At 43.4% G+C, this 9,847-nt stretch overlaps 1 non-coding gene across 1 annotated transcript; it reads right to left on the bottom strand.

Annotated features, from left to right (window-relative positions):
- Positions 1–8,581: 8,581 nt before the first annotated feature.
- On the bottom strand, positions 8,582–8,665 carry TRNAL-UAA. Its single transcript has one exon. It is a non-coding gene; the product is annotated as a tRNA-Leu (tRNA).
- Positions 8,666–9,847: the final 1,182 nt, after the last annotated feature.

Here is a 9,847-nt window from a genome sequence, read left to right as displayed (position 1 = left end):
TTAATCTTAATTGTAGGTTCCCACTCATCATGTAGTTTTCTAGGGATAGAAACTTTCAACTCAAGCTTTTCTTCATAAGATTGCATTAAGGCGTCAACAATGTGTTCGGTAAAGGCCTTATTTCGACTATAAGCATGAGGAGAATTTAACACGGATTGCAACAAGGAAATACAATCAATTAAAGAGCAATTTTCATAGTTGAATTCCTTGAGATCCAAAATAGTGGGTTTAGCAATATCTAGATTTTTATTTCCAATCCCTTTTTTATCAATTTCATCATCAGGATCTAAAAACTCAGAATTCTTAGAACGCCTTCTAGGTAAGGGAAGATCATAATCAGATTCATCAAGATTCATATTCCAAAACAAAGATTTAATAGGGGACACATCAATAACTTTCAGATCTTCATCTTGATTTTCATAGGAATTCGGTTTAGCGGCCATCTTATTGACTAAGGTGGCTTGCATATCCGACATTTCAGCGGTCATTTTTTCAAGATGAGCAATTTGGGCTCTTACACCATCAAATTCTTTGGACATATCATCGAGCTCTTTATTCATATAACTCATAAAACTCTTTTGTTCCTTAAGCTCGTTTCTAAAGAAATTATTATGCTCAAATTGCAAGACCATAAACTTCCTGACATCGTTTTCGATATCTTCTAGCCTTTTAAGGTGAAGATCACCAAAATTAGGTAAGGCCATCATGACGAACAAGCAAGCAAACTAACACACGAGCAAACAAAAGGCAAAGGGAAAGAGAGGGCGAATAAAACGGCAAGGGTGAAGTGGGGGAGAGGAAAAAGAGAGGCAAATGGCAAATAATGTAATGCGAGAGATAGAGATTGTGATGGGTACTTGGTATGTTGACTTTTGCGTAGGCTTCCCCGGCAACGGCACCAGAAATGGCTCGTTGGCGGGAGAGTAAATCTTGACTTGACTTGGCGTAGGCCTCCCCGGCAACGGCGCCAGAAATCCTTCTTGCTACGTCTCGAGCTAGCCTTGGTTTTCCCCGAAGAGGAGGGGGTGATGCAGCACAGTAGCATAAGTATTTCCCTCAATTTTTGAGAACCAAGGTATCAATCCAGTAGGAGGTCACGCGCAAGTCCCTCGTACCTGCACAAAACGGTAGCAACTCGCAACCAACGCTTAGGGGTTGTCAATCCCTTCACGGTCACTTACGAGAGTGAGATCTGATAGAGATAATATTTTTGGTATTTTTGGTATAAAGATGCAAAGTGAAAAGTAAAAGCAAAACAAGTAAAATAAAGTAATGGAGATTGATATGATGAGAATAGACCCGGGGGCCATAGGTTTCACTAGTGGCTTCTCTCAAGAGCATAGATATTCTACAGTGGGTGAACAAATTACTGTTGAGCAATTGATAGAATTGAGCATAGTTATGAGGTTATCTAGGTATGATCATGTATATAGGCATCACGTCCGTGACAAGTAGACCGACTCCTACCTGCATCTACTACTATTACTCCACTCATCGACCGCTATCCAGCATGCATCTAGAGTATTAAGTTAAAAACATAGTAACGCCTTAAGCAAGATGACATGATGTAGAGGAATAAATTCATGCAATATGATAAATACCCCATCTTGTTATCCTCGATGGCAACAATACAATACGTGCCTTGCAACTCTTTCTGTCACTGAGTAAGGACACCGCAAGATTGAACCCAAAGCTAAGCACTTCTCCCATTGCAAGAACTACCAATCTAGTCGGCCAAACCAAACGGATAATTCGAAGAGACTTGCAAAGATAACTCAATCATACATAAAAGAATTCAGAGAAGATTCAAATATTATCCATAGATAAGTTGGATCATAAACCCACAATTCATCGGTCTCAACAAACACACCGCAAAAATAAGATTACATCGAATAGATCTCCACGAGAGAGGGGGAGAACATTGTATTGAGATCAAAAAAGAGAGAAGAAGCCATCTAGCTACTAGCTATGGACCCGAAGGTCTGAAGTAAACTACTCACACTTCATCGGAAGGGCTATGGTGTTGATGTAGAAGCCCTCCGTGATGGATGCCCTCTCCGGCGGAGCTCCGGAACAGGCCCCAAGATGGGATCTCGTGGATACAGGAAGTTGCGGCGGCGGAATTAGGTTTTTGGCTCCATCTTTGGTCTAATGGGGGTACGTAGGTATATATAGGAGGAAGGAGCACAACGGTGGAGCTCCGAGGGGCCCACGAGGCAGGGGGGCGCGCCCAGGAGGGGCGCCCTCCACCCTCGTGACCTCCCCGGAAACTTATTGGAGTAGGGTCCAAGTCTTCTAGATCACGTTCGGTGAGAAGATCACGTTCCCGAAGGTTTCATTCCGTTTGGACTCCGTTTGATATTATGTTTCCTCGAAATACTGAAATAGGCAAAAAACAGCAATTCTGGGCTGGGCCTCCGGTTAATAGGTTAGTCCCAAAAATAATATAAAAGTGGAAAATAAAGCCCAATATAGTCCAAAACAGTAGATAAAGTAGCATGGAGCAATCAAAAATTATAGATACGTTGGATACGTATCAGCAGCGGCCAGGTCTGGTTAGCTACCATTTATCTTTAATACATGCATGAAAGGCGATCAAGAGGAGCAATCATAAGCAGCGATGTGTTCCAGGGCTACGAGCGCCAGTACTGCGACTCTGCGTCTGCGAGGTCTTCGCCAAGATCGCCACCCTCTCTTCCCGTGCCTATTTCTATTCGATGTTGTTGGTTTCGTCTTACATGGTGAGATCTAAGCAGACAAGATGAAGCAGAGGCTCTCTCAGATCCAGTCCAACGTGCAGGATACTGAATCGCTGGTAAATACTAGATTGTGTTTTACAATTTGATCATCCATTCCGCTGCCTTACATACTACCTTTGGGACATTTGGCAGGTGGAGGCTTCATTTTGGATGTAGGTGAATGTGTGATTTCTGGAAGCTCTGTATATTAACTTCATGATCTGCTCTTGATTTTCTTCTTGGGGACTAGATTTGAAGATTTGCCAGCTACACCATCTAAAAATCAGGCTGCTGATCCGGGTACATTGCTACTCGGCCTTGCGTTCAATTGAAGTTTTCTGAGATCAACTCTTTTGAAACTTCAAAACGAGTAGTCCTCGTATTTTGAGGTTGCTACTTGCACATTGTTCATCTTTCTGTCAATTTTGTTCCATTATTTTGCACTCTATCTGCCAATTTGATTGCATGGTATAGGGAGCGATGGTGGCGTGGGCGCCGCATGGGGTAGGAGCAGTGCCCCGCGCAGGCCAGCCCATGCCTGGAGCTAGCATCGCGCCAACGCCTCCATGAATGCCGCCATGACGCGTTGCATGGTGTCGCTGTCGGGTGTGGCCCCCAACATCGCGATGTGTGCTGAAGCATGTTGTTTGTGGCTTCAAGCCGCCTGGTGGCCACCGTGGCATCGTGGCTAAACAAGAGGTTGGTGATGAAGAGCCTGCGCTCGTCCAGGCGGATATGGCGGAGCATCCATGGCGATGTGGACGCGGCTGCAGCCGTGGCCGGATGGAGAAGCCTTAGGTCCTGGTAGATTATCTACTGATGGCATAATCCTCCAGAGCTACAATAGCCAGAAAGATGCCTTGTCGTGGGGAAGCATCGATGCTGGAAGCATCATCAGTGATCTGATTTGAAGAGTCCAACAAGAGGTCAATGGAATTCTCATCTCCAATATGTTCACATTCTAACATGTCCTTGTTGATTCAGCTGTTACATTGTGTCACAGTTCACTTGTTTTTCACCTTTTTTTGTACTACTATGCACTGGAATGTCCATGTTTGCTAATTTGCAGATTGAATTGTTCTGATAAAATATGCTAATATATGTCACTTCTTTCTAAAAGGTATCCGGAACTCTTAACTGCATTGCTCCGGTGATAACTTTTTCTTATTGTTGCCATTTTGTGTTCCGGTCAAGATTTTCTTCTTTCACAGACATTAGAAGTCTAGAACTGGGATAAAAATAAATAAAGTTTGGAATAAGCTAGAATCTTAATAATCTCCAATATCTGCTCCACATGTGTGGAATCAATCATCCAGATATATATACCGGATTGATGCAGCCATGCCCAATAAGAATCTTCATGTAAATAAATCGAAGGATTCTCTACTGATGAATAGGGAGCTGCACGAGATATCATATGGTCTTTTCATTTTCGTGGTAAGACTGGACTGACCTCAAGACTTAAGTATCTCGGAACCATGCTTTTCCTGCGTACTTTTCAACATGCTATTACATGGTCTATTAAGTGCGTGTGAAGATTCTTGAATTTACCCTGACATTATGGAACCTTTGTGCTGAAACAATTAAATATGTTAATCTATAGTGATAGCAATGAAGACACGCAGTTCCGTTATCAGTACAGTACAGATGGTCATGTGGCCATTATGGCCTATCTTCAGTATTGTGGTTAACATTGACAGGATTAATGTAATCTTAGAAACGACATGTTCCATTTTCCCTATGTATTTTTTCTTCAGATGCCCTACTACTGTTTTATTGACTGCAGGCAATCTATTTTGTATGGTATGACTTTGTTTGTTGGAGAGATACTAGCTGCCCCTTTTCCACCTATTAGTAAGTTTTGTAGAAGACTTCTTAATTGATATTATAGACGTTCTAAGGTAGACGTGGTATTTTCAGTTAGACTGATTTCTTGTATTTTATCCACTGTTATAGGAGTTTGTTACCTTTGTTTTTTGATCGAAAATTAAAATGTGCATGCATTGTCGAAGTTTGTGAAGTAGAATTAATAACCTTCTGGTTATTGATCAATATATATATCTTGAATGTCCCATAGCAACGCAAGGGCATTCAACTATCCTTGAAAAAAAAAGAACTGTCAAACCGCTCAAGAACCTGCCAGGTCAAGTCTCTCCCTCCACTGTTTGGCACTGCCTACCCCCTCTCCCCCGAATACCGCGACAGGGAAGATCCGGTCCATCAAGAGAGACCGATGTTGTCGACCATTGATGTTGCATGGGATATTTGCGACAGTGGAAACATGCTCCCCTTCGCGCCAACGACGCCTCGAGGTCACTGACACGGGTGACCCAGCAATTCGCCGCTGCCATCCCGAGCTACTTTGCCAACGTCGTGGGCGTGGGCTACTAGCCTTCCAGGTACTCGACCGCCGGGCTTATCGAATTGGGCCGCCACGGTGCTGCTGGTCGCCGCCGGTCTCACTATAGATGCATCATGTGCCGTCGGCCATGCCAGCATCGCCGCCTACGTTTCCCAAATCAGTTACCCGTACGGTCCATGCATACCCGGAGACGTTGGTGCGTTCACACTTCTCATGGATCTTTGTATTAGCCTGATAGTGTTGGGATCTCAAAATTTTGCTGTAGGTGAAGAAGGGATTCCTATCTCGAAATTCTGTTGTAGGTGAAGCGCCTCCTGTAGGCCATGGAGATGACCAGGGATGCATTGGGAGGCGGGCGACGTAAAGTGCTGGAAAGGAGTATTGTATTATGTATGGTCCTCCTTCGCTTTTTGGAAGGTTGTATAGTCGTTTTGATACATAAGATATAATTTTAGGTTCTACATACATATTGGTTTGAGATGTTTTCATTTTTTATCACTTCAATGAACAATGCAATCTGGATTTGTTTTATCATGCCAATTTGAGGCATTCTGTATGGCTGGTTGGAGGAATATTATTTTTTTGACGCACTATGTGTGAAAATGTTGAAGGGGCATGACCATCAACGAGCTTGTGGCAGAAGTTTGAATGTGAGTAGCTCCTATCTTTTGTGTACTTATTTTCAGTCTATTAATCAAAGGGTAGAATGATTACATGTGCAGTTATTTTGGTGTGAGCTTTGACAAGGGATGCCGATTGTTATGTTGAAGAGGCTAAAATCTTTCTCAGTAAGTGATGTGCATTATGCATCTGATAAAAAAAGAGGCTTTAGGGAGTTGATTGTGCCCATGAGAGGTGGTCCTGATATTAGGCTTGCTATAACATGTCATATTTAACACGTAATGTTCTTTACCAACCAAATGTTCACGTTTTAGATTATAAAGAATGATGACCTCAAAGACAAAGAGCTCCAAGAACTCGGTTCTAAAACTTTTGGTTAATCTGAGTAATGAAATGTGACCCTACTGGAAGTTCTACGTCATTTCAGTTCTTCTCTTTTCCATTTAATTATCTATTTCATTCCAAGCTATATCTTTTTTTGGCTATTGGATAGACTAGGACTATGGTCTACGGGATATCAAGCTCCTTCAAATAATCTGCACCAGTTCTTCTGGAGAATAATGTGTATGCATGGTCTACAATGGAGTTTACAAGATAGATTCACTTACTCAAAGATTCAGCCTAACATTTTCCATAAGGATTATGTATGTTATACCAACTCTCAGTAATCTCTACTACTAATGTCTTAGTTGGTAGTCTCGCCTCACTCCACCTCATCCCACCACTCCTATCTTTCGCCCACCTTTGACATCATCACATCACAGCATTGGGCTGGCCCATTAACGTGTATGTGAACGCAATCCTTCCATCGCCTGCCCTCCTCGCGATAATCCCGACGTCCTCGCGCTGCCGTCCTCTTCTCCCTGATCTCCTCTACCAGCGTGCCTTCCTTGCGATCCTCCTGACGTGTCCTCACGTCGCCATCCTCTTCTCCCCAAACTCCTCTACCAGGGGGACTCCTCTATGACCCAGGCGGAGCGAACATTGTATGCAGGTTTTTTGGTCTTCACCGGTTCGTTCTCTACCCCTCCTCCATGACTCCCTCGCCATCGAATTTTTTCGACGTCTAAATGCAATCCCTCCGTGGGGAAGTATGATGTGAAGGAGAGAGGCCGCGATGGCGAAGGTGAGGTGGGCGTCATCCCGTTTTAAAGGAGAGGGCTCCAGCGAGAAATGTCTCACTACGACGAAAACCGAGCGGAAGGAGAGGGTCCGACAGGAAAACATAAGAGTGTGTCATGGGATGGAGTTTTTATGTTGCTACACTAGATCGCAGGAACCTGCCGTCGACCTTGAGGTTGGTGTATGAGAGAGAAATAAGCTTCAATATCAATAATTTGTCTGATTCATTTATATACAGTATAGCCCGTAGCAACGCATGGGCGTTTTACTAGTAAACCATAGGTGTACTCGGGCCTTTTTTGAGCCTTTGCATGCTCAAGGAAACTGGTTGATTACCAGTGGAATATAATATGCTCTGTATACTAGAAAGACTACCTATGTATGTTGATAATTGAAAGAAGTTAGATTGTATAATTAGATTATAATCATGGTTTTAATAGCACGCTATAGCGTTTAGAAGAGGTCCTGCGTTAAGGGACTTTAAAAAGGTCTTGCCTACTGACTAAGGATCCCAGATCTAGAGCTCGATGGGAAAAAAAATACATTTAATTCATAATAAAAAAGTAAATCTATAAATCCACAGATCTAGAGCCTAGCTTTAAGCTCACTCTGCCTGTATTGAGGAAAGCTTAGCCGCCATTTCTGGCTGACCCTTAGATGTATCTAAATTTTCATAATTTTATTGCCATTGGCCTCCAAAATCTCTAAGTTTTAATGTAGTTAGAACCCGACAATTGGTATTTAGAGCTTGGTCCAGTCATAGGCGACGAGTTTGATTCGGACACGAGGAGTTGGGGTTCCCATAAAATCCTTCTCTTCGACCCTTGATCCCGGCGGCGATTCACTTGGGTGCATATTTGGCTTGATAAATGTCTCTAGCTATGACCTTCTTATGTTTCCCTGAGTATTGTTTCAATCAGAGAAAAAAAGTATGTACGACTGCTAAAAACACGCATGCTTGTGAGAGAAGATTTTTGCCTCCTGGGACCAGAATTTAAAAAAAACTGAAAGTCAAAATATTAATTATTAAAAATATCTGAAAATAAATACACAGGTACTTGGGAATTCGGTTGCGATAGTATTTCAATAAGATTTGATTGTGTGAAATATAAATATTTAGATTAATAACACGTGAAACAAAATTCAATTTACATATGACTTATTATATTTCACTACCAGAAACTGAAATTTTTCTGTGGGCTAATATTTTTCCTATCGGCCCGTAGAGAACACACAGAAAAATTCCTATCCCTGTCAGTCCGCAGCCCAGAGAGAAATAAGGAACATATATGGCACGCGCCACCCAAATCCAAAAACGCTACTGTGGCGCGAATTCTTCGCCACTTCCCGTGGGGAAGCCTATTTTCACGCATGTTATCCCGCTGCTCCGTCCCCTGAAAATTTTGATTGTGTATAACTATAAAATATTGTTTAAATATAAGCGGATAACATAGAATGAAAAAAAAAACTCATGCACGGTTGCATGTGGTGGTGGGTGTTTTTTCTTACATGGTTGCTTGATGAAGTGAGACTTATCCCGTTCATAATTGTATGATAACGTGGTCTGTTTGCTTCTCATGATAAATAAATTAGTTGGGATCACTGGCAAAGAAACATCAACTAATGAGGACAATCTCTAATTATAATAGAGAAAAAAATGATAACGTGCTAGTATAGACAATCTTCCTTTAATTTAATATCTATACACGTAAAAAAAAAAGAGAAACAAGATTGAGAGTGCTGGCTGTGGGGTTCGAACCCACGCGCAACTTGACTGCAGAAGATCTTAAGTCTTCCCCCTTAACCACTCGGGCAAACCAGCTAATTTTGTACTTGAATCATTAGCCGTCCACATGGCCAATAATTTTCTGTTTCCATGTTTCGAACGAATAAACATTCAGAGTGTATTAGCTCAGGGCAATTCCAAACGCAGATCACCTAATCATCCTTAAATGTTTGAATCGGGTTGTCCGAACATTTTTTTTGGTCATCCAGCACGGGTCATCAAATTTGTTTGGACCGGTCCGGATGTCTGAAATCTTATAATCGGAACCAAATATATAAGAGGTTTGGGGGCGTCCGGACCTCTGTCAGGTCGGATTTTGTCACGCCCGGCCCACCCAAAAACCACAACTGAAGCCTGCGCATTTGGACATTTTCATCATTGTTTCGACGCCAAAGTCTACCCTTTCCCACTGCCTCCGCCCCGATTGTCACCGCCTCGGACTGTTCATGCGCGTTCTACCTTCACGTTCGAGGCGCCGCAGGAGGACCCAAGGACATGATCGTTATCCCGACAGAGCCAGATAACCAGAGTGTGGTGGTCGTTCGCAAGGTCATGTCCGCGGAAAGAAACGCCCGACACAACAAGGCGATGAGAAAGCGGGAGGTGCATCGGCACCCATCCATGACGGAACTCATCCGGCGCGCCGCCACTCTGGTGCAGCCTGGGCAATCGACAGCATGGTCGTCCCAGTTGAAGCCACCCTACTACTACGCCTCCCATCACCTTGGTCCGACTGACACGCAACAATTTGTGCAGCACTCAGCATCCTTAGGACATCGAGTCTTGTTCACCGTCGACCTCAATACTGACTATGTCGCCGAGTCGGACTCATCCGGGCTTATTCGGTCATGGATGTTCGTTGTGGAACATTCATCTGGTCTGGTAGCCGCAAAGTCGGTGCCCGGCCATTGTTCACCGCAATGCCTCATCCAAGCACGAAAATGGAGGATGATGAGGCGATGATGAACATTATCCACAATGAAGGCATCTATGAAAACGGACAAGTGGATGGCTCCTAGGCAAAGGAACATCCACATTTGGACTCCTACTAGACGTGCACCCAGCAGACATGCACCCAACAGTCGACAACCAGCAGCCTGACATGGATCCGGACGAGTAGTCGTTGTCGGGAGGTGACCGAAACATGAACATAGCAGCGTTTTGGCAATGTGTGCGTGTTTGTGTGTGTGTGTGTGTGTGTGTGTGTGTGTGTGTGTG

Source organism: Triticum dicoccoides, chromosome 3A (assembly GCF_002162155.2).
Source record: "Triticum dicoccoides isolate Atlit2015 ecotype Zavitan chromosome 3A, WEW_v2.0, whole genome shotgun sequence".
NCBI classification, from domain to species: Eukaryota; Viridiplantae; Streptophyta; class Magnoliopsida; order Poales; family Poaceae; genus Triticum; species Triticum dicoccoides.
This window is presented reverse-complemented; position numbering and strand designations above follow the sequence as displayed.